The sequence below is a fragment of the Schistocerca americana genome, chromosome 10, assembly GCF_021461395.2.
Source record: "Schistocerca americana isolate TAMUIC-IGC-003095 chromosome 10, iqSchAmer2.1, whole genome shotgun sequence".
Taxonomy (NCBI): domain Eukaryota; kingdom Metazoa; phylum Arthropoda; class Insecta; order Orthoptera; family Acrididae; genus Schistocerca; species Schistocerca americana.
In genome coordinates this window covers 175,287,087-175,302,032 of record NC_060128.1, presented here as the reverse complement: position 1 = coordinate 175,302,032, position 14,946 = coordinate 175,287,087, and the positions used below count along the sequence as shown (strand labels likewise).

At 43.9% G+C, this 14,946-nt stretch overlaps 1 protein-coding gene and 1 non-coding gene across 2 annotated transcripts in view; both read right to left on the bottom strand.

Moving 5' to 3' along the window:
- LOC124552591 (corticotropin-releasing factor-binding protein) overlaps positions 1-14,946 on the bottom strand; it is a 1,062,428-nt gene that overhangs the window by 67,572 nt on the left and 979,910 nt on the right. The window lies entirely within an intron of this gene.
- Positions 763-836, bottom strand: Trnat-cgu. Its single transcript has one exon. It is a non-coding gene; the product is annotated as a tRNA-Thr (tRNA).

The window sequence follows — 14,946 nt, the reverse complement described above, 5'->3', positions numbered from 1 at the left end:
AGGAGCTTCAGGCCAGAACCGCGCTGCTTCTACGGTCGCAGGTTCGAATCATGCCTCGGGCATGGATGTGTGTGATGTCCTTAGGTTAGTTAGGTTTAAGTAGTTCTAAGTTCTAGGGGTTAGTTAGGTTTAAGTAGTTCTAAGTTCCAGGGGACTGATGACCTCCGATGTTAAGTCCCATAGTGCTTAGAGCCATTTGAACCATTTATTGAAACCTACATGTATTTGAAAAGCTGCTTGCTCTATTCAAACATTTGTCTCTTCATACAAGTTTTACGACCCCCCCTCCCCCTGTGGCGCTTTCCACCCCGTACCACCAATCCTTCACACAAACAAGCACATAAGTTCCTCCATTACGACACTTTTTATATACCGGGCGAACAATTCTTTCTAGCAATGTCGCTACTACTTTGCTTACAACCCTCGTATTTGGTGATCGGTTGAATATTTCAAACAAACTTTTCGGGGCTTACATCACTAAACGATGGCATGTTGCAATGATGTATGGGTGGGATGCCTAGCCGTCGGCTTGCAGGGGCAACGAAATTTTTTATTTTGTGTGGGGGAACGGCGGGTATTATGGGCCATTTAAGGAAAAATGTAAATTACAAAATATATTTGTATCTTATTCATGAAGATAGTAACTGTTCTCGAAAGAACAGATACCATTGATGGCCATGCAGCTTCTCTAGAATAAATGATAATTAATTGAAACGTCAGCTGCCGACACATGTTGTTGATATACCTTGATAGGGAAATGTGTGCCCCGACCGGGACTCGAACCCGGGATCTTCTGCTTACGTGGCAGACGCTCTATCCATCCGAGCCACCGAGGACACAGATGAATAGTGCGACTGCAGGGACTTATCCCTTGCACGCTTCCTGTGAGACCCACATTCTCAACTGTCCACAATCTACATACGTAATGTACCTGATAGATATTTGCCCATCCACTCATTACTCGCGCATACTAAGGTGACGATTCCCGTAAGACTACGGGCAACCTGTGCGCATTCGCACAGACGGAGATCAATGGCTTGGTAGTCTTTAACTACACTACTGGCCATTAAAATTCCTACATCACGAAGATGACGTGCCACAGACGCGAAATTTAACCGACAGGAAGAAGATGCTGTGATATGCAAATGATTAGCATTTCAGAGCATTCACACAAGGTTGGCGCCGGTGGCGACATCTAAGACATGCTAACACGAGGAAAGTTTCCAACCGATTTCTCATACACAAACAGCAGTTGACCGGCGTTGCCTGGTGAAACTTTGTTGTGATGCCTCGTGTAAGAGGAGAAATGCGTACCATCAGGTTTCCGACGTTGAAAAAGGTCGGATTATAGCCTGAGTGCACGGATGGCAAAACGTCAATTTTTCGGATGAATCCAGGTTCTGTTTACAGGATCATGATGGTCGCATCCGTGTTTGGCGACATCGCGGTGAATATACTGGCGTATCACCCGGCGTGATGATATGCGGTGCCATTGGTTACACGTCTCTGTCACTTCTTGTTCGCATTGACGGCACTTTGAACAGTGGACGTTACATTTCAGATGTGTTACGACCCGTGGCTCTACCCTTCATTCGATCCCTGCGAAATCCTTCATTTCAGCAGGATAACGCACGACAGCATGTTGCAGGTCCTGTACAGAAAATGTTCGACTGCTGCCCTGGCCAGCACATTCTCCAGATCTCTCACCAACTGAAAACGTCTGGTCAATGGTGGCCGAGCAACTGGCTCGTCACAAAACACCAGTCACTGCTCTTGATGAACTATGGTATCGTATTGAAGCTGCATGGGCAGCTGTACCCGTACACGCCATCCAAGCTCTTTTTGACTCAATGCCCAGGCGGATCAAGGCCATTATTACGGCCAGAGGTGGTTATTCTGGGTACTGATTTCTCAGGATCTATGCACCCAAATTGCGTGATAATGTAATCACATGTCAGTTCTAGTATAATATATTTGTCCAATGAATACCCATTTATGATGTGCATTTCTTCTTGGTGTAGCAATTGTAATGGCCAGTAGTGTATATATATGAAGATAGTAACTGTTCTCGAAAGAACAGATACCATTGATGACCGTGCAGCTTCTCTAGAATAAATGATAATTAATTGAAACGTCAGCTGCCGACACGTGTTGTTGATATACCTTGATAGGGACAGTTGACTCGTACACCTTGTAAAGACTCCAGCGTGAAATTACGCATGGCCCATTCACAGAACGTAACTCTCGCACGGAAATCGTTCCCATGCAGCTCCTGGGTCAGTGACAGGCGGTACGTGTGAAACCTGTGGCCGTGTACTATACACTACATAGATGTGAGACTGACACCAGCGACTGCAGCAACGGCTCGTAAGCTGACATGATAATCGTGGCGTACTGCAGCTAAAACAAACACCTCCATCTCCTCACTTCTTGCAGTTCTTCGTCTGTTACTGCGGCGCTGCACCAAGCTGCCTGTTTCCCGAAGTCGTTGTTCGGCACGTAAGAACGTAATGGCTGCCGGAGCTCTTCGCCTAGGATACCACACGGCGTACGCCGTGGCTGCTTCAATGGCACCGTGTCGGCACTCGCCGAGCATCAGCAACATGTCAACGTACTTGTTGTTCGTGTATGCCATCTTTATCCGATGTCGGTAACTGTGGTATATTGAGCCCCGTTTGTTTGAGTGGCTCGAACTGTCCGGTATACTGCCGTGTGCGGCGACAGTTGGCAGTCTAACAGCGCGTCGAGCAAGCTTCTCGCTCCGTTACAACTCGGCCGCACCACATTTAGAAGGCGCATTGCGTTATGCGCAGCGTGTGTGGTATCTGCCCCTGAAACTTTGAAGGGCTGTAGCTCCCAAACTAAAAGTGATAGGAATGTAATTTAAATTGATGTATACACAGCTGGTGTTACTGACTCCAGTGCATGACAGAAACAACTGATGTTCCATTTAAAAAATCGTATCTTTTTGCTGTAACTCTTTGGATAATAACACAATAAACTATGTTCATAGCTCCGCAGACAGTGTAACGTTTCTTATGGTGATCTACCGCAATAAATATTTCCGTCGCCTATCACTTACTAGCTTACAGAGGCATCTACATCTACATCCATACTCCGCAAGCCACCTCTCGGTGTGTGGCGGAGGGTACTTTGAGTACCTCCTCGGTTCACCCTTCTATTCCAGTCTCGTATTGTTCTTGGAAAGAAAGATTGTCGGTATGCATCTGTGTGGGCTCTAATCTCTCTGATTTTATCCTCATGGTCTCTTCGCGAGATATACGTAGGAGGGAGCAATATACTGCTTGACTCCTCGGTGAAGGTATATTCTCGAAACTTTAACAAAAGCCCGTACCGAGCTACTGAGTGTCTCTCCTGCAGATTCTTCCACTGGAGTTTATCATCTCCATAACCATTTCGCGATTACTAAATGATCCTGTAACGAAGCGTGCTGCTCTCCTTTGGATCTTCTCTATCTCTTCTACCAACCCTATCTAGTACGGATCCAATACTGGTGAGCAATATTTAAGCAGTGAGCGAACAAGTGTACTGTAACCCACTTCCTTTGTTTTCGGATTGCATTCCCTTGGGATTCTTCCAATGAATCTCAGTCTGGCATCTGCTGTACCGACGATTACCTTTATATGATCATTCCATTTTAAATCACTCCTAGATAATTCACGGAATTAACTGCTTCCAGTTGCTGACCTGCTATATTGTAGCTATATGATAAAGGATCTTTCTTTCTATGTATTTGCAGCACATTACACTTGTCTACATTGAGATTCAATTGCCATTCCCTGCACCATGCGTCAATTCGCTGCAGATCCTCCTGCATATCAGTACAATTTTCCACTGTTACAACCTCTCGCTAAACCACAGCATCTTCCGCAAAAAGCCTCAGTGAACTTCCGATGTTATCCACAATGTCATTTATGTATATTGTGAATAGAAACGGTCCTACGACACTCCTCTGTGCACACCTGAAATCACTCTTACTTCGGAAGAAGACTTCTCTCCATTGAGAATGACATGCTGCGTTCTGTTATCTAGGAACTCTTCAATCCAATCACGTAATTGGTCTGATAGTCCATATGCTCTTACTTTGTTCATTATACGACTGTGGGGAACTGTACTGAACGCCTTGCGGAATACAAGAAACACGGCATCTACCTGGGAACCCGTGTTTATGGCCCTCGGAGTCTCGCGGGCGAATAGCGCGAGCTGGGTTTCACACGATCGTCTTTTTCGAAACCCATGCTGATTCCTACAGAACAGATTTCTAGTCTCCAGAAAAGTCATTATACTCTAGAATAAATGATAATTAATTGAAACATCAGCTGCCGACTGTTGTTGTTGATATACTTCGATAGGGACAGCTGAAAAAGTGTGCCCCGATCGGGAATCGAACATCTTGTACAGACTCCAGCGTGAAATTACGCATGGCCCATTCACAGAATGTAAATCGTTCCCATGCAATTCCTGGGTCAGTGACAGGTGGTACAGGTGAAACCTGTGGCCGTATACTACACGCCACACAGATGTGAGACTGACGCCAGCGACTGCAGCAATGGCTCTTAAGCTGACATGACGATAGTAGAGTACTGCAGCTAAAACAAACACCTCCGTCTCCTCACTTCTTGCTGTTCTTCGTTTGTTACTGCGGCGCTGTACCAAGCAGCCTGTTTCCCGAAGTCGTCGTTCGGCACGTAAGAAAGTAATGGCTGCCGGAGCTCTTCACCTAGGATACCTCACGGCGCACGCCGTAGCTGCTTCAGCAGCATCGTGTCGGCACTAGCAGAGCATCGGCAACATGTCAACGTACTTGTTGTTCGTGTATGCCATCTTCATCCGATGTCAGTAACTGTGGTATATTGAGCCCCGTTTGTTTGTGTGGCTCGAACTGTCCGGTATACTGCCGTGTGCGGCGACAGTTGGCAGTCTAACAGCGCATAGAGGAAGCTTCTCGCCCCGTGACACCGGCCATGTTACAACTCGGCCGCACCATATTTAGAAGGCACATTGCGTTATGCGCAGAGTGTGTGGTATCTGCCCCTGAAACTTTGAAGGGTTGTAGTTACCAAACTAAAAGTGATTGGAATGTAATTTAAGTCGATGTATACACAGCTGGTGTTGCTGATTCCGGTGCATGATAAAAACAACTATCGTTCCATTTAAAATTTTGTATCTTTTTGCTGTAACTCTTTGGATAATAACACAATAAACTATGGTCATAGCTCGGCAGACGGTGTAACTTTTCTTATGGTGACCTACCACGATAAATATTTCCGTCGCTTGTTACTTCGTAACTAACAGAGGAAAACACATTTAGTGAAACACCCAGTGTGTGTGTGTGTGTGTGTGTGTGTGTGTGTGTGTGTGTGTGTTTTGTGTGTGTGTGTGACGCCTGTTCTTTCGGACGTGTCCAAAAGAACGGACACCATTTGATCCGGCAGCCACTGTGAATTAAGAGGCAAAAGAATTACAGATATTGGCTGTCAGTGGGCGTCGATTCAAATCAATGGGAAAGTTGAAAATTTGTGCCGGATTGGGATTCGAACCCGGATCTGCAACTTAATAGTTAGATACGCTCACGACTGCTCCATCCAGACACAGTGATCATCGCAACTGTACGTAACAGTACCGTCGCCTAACAGCAAGACATGCCAGTAATGCAACTACCAAAGCAAACCTTGCAGTGCGCAGTATCAACGTCTTTCCTATAAAGCTGGGTAGCCATACGGTGTACAGTTTCTGGTCCACAATACACAGTATCGTTTGAAGGAATGTGATTAAATTCAGACAAACAGTTCATGAATTTCCAAGGAACCATGCTACTTTAAGTAGGGGGAGAATGTTCTACATGGAGCATATGAACACGATATTTCCTGGTCGGTGTTTCTATGTAGTGATCGATTTTAGAATCACATAAAGGAGATTAAAAAATGGCTCTGAGCACTATGGGACTTAGCTTCTAAGGTTATCAGTCCGCTAGAACTTAGAACTACTTAAACCTAACTAACCTAAAGACATCACACACATCCATGCCCGAGGCAGGATTCGAACCTGCGACCGTAGCGGTCGCACGGTTCCAGACTGTAGCGCCTAGAACCGCTCGGCCACCCAGGCCGGCACATAAAGGAGTACGCGGTAGAGAAAGTCATAAGGAGTTACCACCATGGTCTACGGTTTTTGTTGCTATGAGACGTTAGGTTGTGTTTTGTGCACCATTTCTGTTTATTAAGAGTTCTACATATTTAAGTGCTGGATAATACCGGGTGATCAAAAAGTCAGTATAAATTTGAAAACTGAATAAATCACGGAATAATGTAGATAGAGTGGTACAAATTGACGCACATGCTTGGTATGACATGGGGTTTTATTAGAACCAAGAAAATACGAAAGTTCAAAAAATGTCCGACAGATGGCGCTTCATCTGCTCAGAATAGTAATAATTAGCATAACAAAGTAAGACAAAGCAAAGATCTTCCGTACAGGAAATGCTCAGTATGTCCACCATCTTTCCTCAACAATAGCTGTAGTCGAGGAATAATGTTGTGAACAGCACTGTAAAACCCGCATGTCGTGGTCGTGCGGTAGCGTTCTCGCTTCCCACGCCCGGGTTCCCGGGTTCGATTCCCGGCGGGGTCAGGTATTTTCTCTGCCTCGTGATGGCTGGGTGTTGTGTGCTGTCCTTAGGTTAGTTAGGTTTAAGTAGCTCTACGTTCTGGGGGACCATAGATGTTAAGTCCCATAGTGCTCAGAGCCAAGCACTGTAAAGCATGTCCGGAGTTATGGTGAGCCATTTGCGTCGGATGTTGTCTTTCAGCATCCCTAGAGACTTCGGTCGATCACGATACACTTGCAACTTCAGGTAACCCCAAAGCCAATAATCGCACGGCACGGAGTGAGGTCTGGCGACCTGGGAGGCCAACCATGGCGAAAGTGGCGGCTGAGCACACGATCATAACCAAACGACGCGCGCAAGAGATCTTTCACGCGTCTAGGAATACTTTTTTTTTTAATAATAATACCCCATGTCATTCCAAGCATGTGTGTCTATTTTTATCTCTCTATCTACATTATTCCGTGGTTTATTAAATTTTCAAATTTATACTGACTATTTGATGACCCGGTATATTAAGCCTATTTGCAACACATTCTTCAGTTACAGAGTTTTATGGTGAATAAAATTCTGTATACTTTTAAAATTCATTACATAACGTGCGGACAATGAAGCCGTTTTTCGTCAGGCGCTCCCCATTTTATACCTTGAAACATAAGGTGGTCTTCTACGACGTCAAATGTGCAAATAAAATCAGTTTCTTCAGTATCGTAACATTTCTATCCGTCTCGAAAACGGTAATTTGTGTTATTCTCCAATACCTTCTATTTCAATAAGTTTTTAATTTATTACTGGTTTTTAATAACACTACTCCTTAATATGATTTCACATACTGATTACTAATATGTAGTGGAGTAATGATGTAACACAAAGGCTATTAAATATGGTACTGACAAGATTTTTCTCGATTTCAGATTTGAAGAGCATATTTATTCAGATTTACATTGATATCCTTATCACCTAATAGCGATAGTGAAAAGCACTGTAATAAACACGGGTAGGAATCAATTAGAAAAAGTATTAGGTCTACAACTTTGCTTCCGCCGTTTTGCAATAGACGGCAGTAGCCGCAAGTGGGGTTCAGGTGGTTGGTCGTAGGTGTAATACAATAAGCTTAGGCATCTGTAAACATAATGCCAGAAAAATATTAGTCGATTTGTGATTGCATCGTAAGGTTATTCTCGATTAAGTACGCCAACTTACGTACCCATTTCTCGCCATTTGCGGGCAGTTTTAATTTTCTGCTTTAACATGAAGAAATCTGCGGCTGTGGCTCTTAAAACGCAGGGCTGTGGCTCTTAAAACGCAGGGTAAGAGCAATGGTGAGGGAATTATTAGTGGAAGAACGTGCAGAGAATGTTTTGAACGACTTAAGAACGGTGATTTTGATGTCGAAGACCCGCATGGTGGGGGAAGACAGAACGTTTTTGTAGCTACTGAAACAGTCGGTCACAGGACATCATTATCGAAAGCAAATGATGCCTTCGAGTCCAGCACTGAAACACAAACGGCCACAATACAGCGATAGACACGTAAAGGTTATTTTGCAGCAGGTCAGTGCTCGACCCCATGTCGCAAAACCCGTCAAAATATACATGGAAACGTTGAAATGAGAAGTCCTATCCCTCCCACCGAATTCTCCATACGTTGCTCTCTCTGACTGCCACCTTTTTCGATCAGTTCAAAACGGCTCTGAGCACTATGGGACTTATCATCTGTGGTCATCAGTCCCCCTAGAACTTAGAACTACTTAAACCTAACTAACCTAAGGACATCACACACATCCATGCCCGAGGATTCGAACCTGCGACCGTAGCGGTCACGCGGTTCCAAACTGAAGCGCCTAGAACCGCACGGCCATACCGGCCGGCTTCGATCAGTGGCATAGAGTCTGCCTGGCCAGCACTTCCGATCATATGAACAAGTGCAAAATTGAATCAATTCATGGATCCCCACAAAAGACACCCAGTTCTTCCGCGACGTGTTTCGTATGCTATCACAAAGATGAGAGAATGTAGTGGCCAGCGATGGGCAATACTATGAATCATAATTTTTTTGCAAGTTTTTCACAATAAAGCCCCGAATTTCGAGAAGAAAGCGGCGGGAGTAAAGTTGTTGACCTAGTAATCATTAACCAAAGTGTAAGGCAAGTGAGTGGGCTATTATCTAACCTTTTTAATATTTATGACGACTTCGTTCTTCGTAGATGGGAATGTGAAGCAAAGAAAGGAATGAAGTTAAGGAACGAGCAAGATCTGAATGTGCTTCTGTTTGCAGATGATACCGTTGTTATTCAAAAGAATGAAAATTGCTCAAATGGCTCTGAGCACTATGGGACTCAACTGCTGAGGTTATTAGTCCCCTAGAACTTAGAACTAGTTAAACCTAACTAACCTAAGGACATCACAAACATCCATGCCCGAGGCAGGATTCGAACCTGCGACCGTAGCGGTCTTGCGTTTCCAGACTGCAGCGCCTTTAACCGCACGGCCACTTCGGCCGGCAAAAGAATGAAGATGACCTCCAAAGACGAGTACAGCAGCTGAACGAAATATGCAACAAGTAGAACTTCAAAATTTATAGTAATAAAACGAAAATAATGATATTCCAAGGAAAATATCCAGACAGATGGACTGTTTTAGATAATTCAGTTTTAGAACAAATTTCTCAAATGTCTTATTTTAGCTGTGCCGTAAGTCTTGATTTTGGCACTCATGTGGAAAATAGAAATACAAATTATGAACCAGAGAATTACAGACTTAGGCTGCGAGCGGGCAATGATATAAATCGACGTCAAATGTTGAAAATTTATGCTGGACTGGGATTCGAACCCGGGACACCGCATACACACATAATTAAGGCGATGACGGCCAATGATCCCTTCAGAGCAGATGCACACCAGTCGCGAACTCTTACGGTAATCGGCGGAATGCCGCGATTAATCAGAATAATGGGCGAGGGGCACTAAATAGTATTGTGCGGACGACTTGAGAACTTGTGTCTGACGGGATGCGAGTTAGGCTGTGTCCGGATGGCGCAGTCGACAGCGCATCTGCCTGCTGAGCAGTGGGTCCGGGTTCGAATCCAGGTCTGGTACATATTATCAACTTTCCCCATTGATCTGAATCAATGCCCGCTCGCAGCAAATACCTGTACTTCCTTTGTCTGTTAATTCACAGTGGTTGCTGAATACTGGATCAAAATGGTATCTGTTCTCTCGGACATGGCTCAAGGAAAACACACACACACACACACACACACACACACACACACACACACACAGTTGTCTCTGTTACCATTAACAGAACATTGGGTCATACGGTACAAAAACACGTGTAAGTGGGCTGTTTAGGTTTTTATATTGGTAACGCCACGTAGTGCTCTGTATGAAAATCACTGGCTTTGCTGTGTGAAGTCTGTAGCTAGTTTGCATTGTTGCCTGCCATTGTAGTGTTGGGCAGCTGGATGTTACCAGCGCGTAGCGTTGCGCAGTTGGAGGTGAGCCGCCAGCAGTGGTGGATGTGGGGAGAAAAATGGCGGTGTTTTGAGAGCGGATGATATGGACGTGTGGCCATCAGAGACAGTAAATTTATAAGACTGGATGTCATGAACTGATATATTATGACTTTTGAACACTATTAAGGTAAATACATTGTTTGTTCTCTATCAAAATCTTTCATTTGCTAACTATGCCTATCAGCAGTTAGTGCCTTCAGTAGTTAGAATCTTTATTTAGCTGGCAGTACTGGCGCTAGCTGTATTGCAGTAGTTCGAGTAACGAAGATATTTGTGAGGTAAGTGATTCATGAAAGGTATAGGTTATTGTTAGTCAGGGCCATTCTTTTGTAGGGGGTTTTGAAAGTCAGATTGCATTGCGCTAAAAATATTGTGTGTCAGTTTAGTGTTGTTCAGAATAAGTAAAGAGCGAAATGACTGAGTAAGTTCAGTTCCGCTCAGCTGTTTGAAAATCAAGTAACGTAAGGGGTTTACCAGCACAGTAATTCATTAATTTTTCTAAGGGGACGTTTCACACGTCATGAAAGTCTATAAAGTGATGCCTGTTCCCGTGTTATGGAAGCGAAAGCTGGGTTTACACACATACACACACACACACACACACACACACACACACACACACACACACACACGAAATTCAACCAGCAGATTGAGGTCCAGATTCCTAAAGAAGACTGAGGGCTGCACAAGAACATAGATGATTAGTATGAAGATATTAGAGCAGAATTAAATATTTTCAACATGAATGAAAAAAATTCGAAAATATCGTGCAGATTGGAAACAACACATCATGAGAATGCCAGGTTACTGAATTCCACAGAAGATGCTGAACTACGAGCCGAATGGGAAAGAAAGATATTGAAAGACTTCGAAAAAGATGGGAAAGATACAGTTTGTGAGTTCGGAGCAGGCGTCAGCCTAATTCTTGAAGGGAAGATGATGGAGGTGGTGATAATGATGGTGAGATGACGATGATGATGTATTTGACAGTGTTTCACCTTGGAACAGTTTACCAGATTTGGAAACACCTTAGTTTTCCGATATAATTTTTCTAATTAAAAAAACAAAGTTCAAATGGCTCTGAGCACTATGGGACTTAACATCGGAGGTCATCAGTCCCCTAGAAGTTAGAACTACTTAAACCTAACTAACTTAAGGACATCACACACATCCATGCCCGAGGCAGGATTCGAGCCTGCGACCGTAGCAGTCGCGCGGTTTCGGATTGAAGCGCCTAGAACCGCTCGGCCACCGCGGCCGGCTTTTCTAATTTTAGAAAAAGGCTGCAGTACAAATAAAATGAATGTTACCATTTCGAAATGGAAGAAGAAAATACATTTTTCTTGCCGAGCTGGCTAGAGGTGAAAGTAAAGAAAGTGTTCCAACCCCAAAACAGTCTCCACTTTAGGTGGTATACTATGTTAAGTATCAGCTATTTTCAAGAGAGCAGTTAATGTCACGTCAAACATTGATGACTCTGCAAAAAATGATTAATTTTATGTCGGTTATTACCTTTGGTATTTGAACGGACTGATTAATTTCAAGAGGGCGTTGCCAAATTCAAAGGAACCGGTGAACTTCACATTAAACGTTATTGGTGACGCTGTAACACCAGAAGGAGAGTTACTATATTAAGTTAACTGGATTGGATTGTTTGGGGGAAAGAGACCAAACAGCGAGGTCATCGGTCTCATCGGATTAGGGAAGAACGGGGAAGGAAGTCGGCCGTGTCGTTTCAAAGGAACCATCCCGGCATTTGCCTGGAGCGATTTAGGGAAATCACGGAAAACCTAAATCAGTATGGCCGGACGCGGGATTGAACCGTCGTCCTCTCGAATACGAGTCCAGTGTGCTAACCACTGTGCCACCTCGCTCGGTTTGAGTTAATTACAGTCAGACAAGAGAAACAGCTAGAGAAGGGGAGACTTTTCGTACATTTGGGGAAAAATGTTAGCTATACTACTACTTTCCATATAAAAGTCGACGTCCTGGCTGCATGACTGGTCATCACCCAACCCAAATCACTACGGATATATAAACCTGAAATTTCGGGAAGCTGTGGATCTGATACTGTAGGCGTCGTTTAAGAAACCATTTTAGGGGATGAAAGGCATTATGCAAATATATCGCTCTTAAGGCAATTTTTACACTAGAACTCCGAAAACTGGTATTTGGCTTCTCAGTCAGAAAACAGAAAATGTGTTGGAAATTCAACCACTAAGGCGGTAAAATTTTCTTGAAAATAAATAATTACTAATGAACTAATAAAGAATTTTTTAGACTGGATATATGACAATTTATATTTGACTTCTCGGTTACAAATAAAAAGGTACCTGTTTCACTGTTTCTGCAAATTGAAGCCCTTAGGGAGTGCAATTCGAGGATGAAAATTTTGAACAAAATATTTCTTTACATTAAAAAAAATTTGACGCTGAAGTTATGAAAATTAATATGTCACTTCTCTATGAAACGTAAAGAAATATTTCTTAGGAGACGAAGGGTCAATGGAAGTATCTCCAAAAGAACGCAAGAGGCACGATTAACAAAGACTTTCGACTCCAGCTGCCAGAATCGATTTTTTGTCAGAAGTGTATTCGTGAAAGACTGTGTTTATATGGCCTTAATTAGCGTGGAAAGCTTAGAAGGTGTTGCAACTTGTGGACAACATAAAAATTCTATTAAATAAAAAAAAGTCTCTGCAGGTCATTCACTCTACGCGAGCGAAGCAGAGGGCGCTGAGGTAGCTCCTGCAATAATTAGGACCCATGCGGAAGGCAGAAATGAATTTTAATTAACAGGCCCAAAGGGGAAACGCCTACGCGAGAGAGGAAATCGGCGCATCTGAAATGTTTACTCACTCGACAGACAGTACTACAAATAAAAACCGAGCAATATTTCCGTGAGTTAGCTTGTAAGTGGAGAACGTATATATTGTATGGCATCTCGTCGGGAGCAGAAGTGACATGTTGTTAGCCACTGCTGAGTGAAACTAAAGACCTGACATTTATTGGACGTGTAAATGTACTTCGGTGCTTGTTAAGCTCATTTGGGGAGGAAAAAAATCAGCGAAAAAAAGTTTAATTAGGTTGCAGTAATTGGAGTCGTCTGTACGGCTAAACAGCTGTCTGTCAAACTAAATGGTGTGCTAAAATTTATCTTATAAAAAGATTTTTACTGTAGGAAGACATTTCAATTTATTAATGGTTATTTTACTACGAGTAATAGGTAACGTCAATGATTAATTGACAATTTTTGATGAAATGAAAAAGATACCTCTGTTAGAAAACTACATTCATTTTTTCTAAAAGGAAACAAATAACTTTTGAAGGAAGCGGAGACTCTCTCCAGCAACGTTTTATGTCTCTTTTAGCCTTCATTATACTACGAGGTAGTGTTACCGAAATCCAGTATTGTACATTCTTATGAAATAATGAGATTTTCTCTCATAAGTGTCGGCGTCTGCCACTTTTTGTAGCGAAGCTTGATGTCACCGTATTGAATCTGTTTAATGAATTTACCTGTTTCTCGTGGGTGTGTCACGAAATTGTTCTCACAGTGTTTGAAGGCAAAGCGACCGATGGCTCATCGAGTAATGTACGAGGGTCGTTCAGTAAGTAATGCCCCACATTTTTTAAAAAAACGCCATTAATGTACACAGACAAACGTCCTTGTTGGTGCTTCACATTTGATGTTTGTTCCCTGCGCCAGTAAAGTTTCGAACCGCCTGGCAGATGGCAGAGCCGTAGTACAGCGTCAAAATGGCGCCTACATACGACTCACGTTACTAGCAGCCTGCTGTTACTGAATTCTTGTGTGTAGAAAAAGTAACTGTCGTGACCCTCCGTAAACATTTGTGTGCAGTGTATGGCGCTGCTGCAGCTGATAGGAGTACAGTTGGGCGATAGGTGAAGAAAGTAAAGGCAGAAACAGAGCTCCGTGATCAGTCACGCTCGGGACGTCCTGTCACAGCCACTGCTCCAGACAAGCTGAATCGTGCGGATGCCATTATTCGTGCCGACCGGCGCATCACAACTCGACAATTGGCTCTACAGTTGTCGGTCAGCAGTGGAAGTGCGTCTGCAATGATCGAGACTCTCGGGTAATCAAAGGGCCGCTCAGGATTGGTTCCACGAATGCTCACGGCGAACCGCATGATTCAAAGAAAGACCATTTCACCTGCCGGCCGCGATGGTCTCGCGGTTCTGGGCGCGCAGTCCGGAACCGCGCGACTGCTACGGTCGCAGGTTCGAATTCTGCCTCGGGCATGGATGTGTGTGATGTCCTTAGGTTAGTTAGGTTTAAGTAGTTCTAAGTTCTAGGGGACTGATGACCACAGCTGTTAAGTCCCATAGTGCTCAGAGCCATTTGAACCATTTTTGAACCATTTCACCTGAATTGTTGGAGTGTTTTGAGACCGATGGAGAGGCCTTTCTGTCACGGATCGTTACGGGGGACGAAAGTACCACTTTGCACCGGAAGCAAAAAAGCAGTCCATGGAGTGACATCATCCTCATTCACCACGAAAGAAGAAATTCAAGACAACCCCCTCCTCCGGGAAAGTCGTGGTGACAGTCTTCTGGGATTGTGATGGCATCATTCTCGTGGATGAGATGCCAGGAGGGTCAACCATCAATTCAGAGGCATACGTGAAGACTGAATAAACTCAAGAAGCGTTTCCGACGTCTTCGATCGGGCAACAGCAGAACTCTCTCTCCAACACGATAATGCACGAGCACACAGAAGTTTGAGAACCCTACATCGTCAAATTGGGTTGGACATCATCGCCTCATCCACCCTACAGTCCA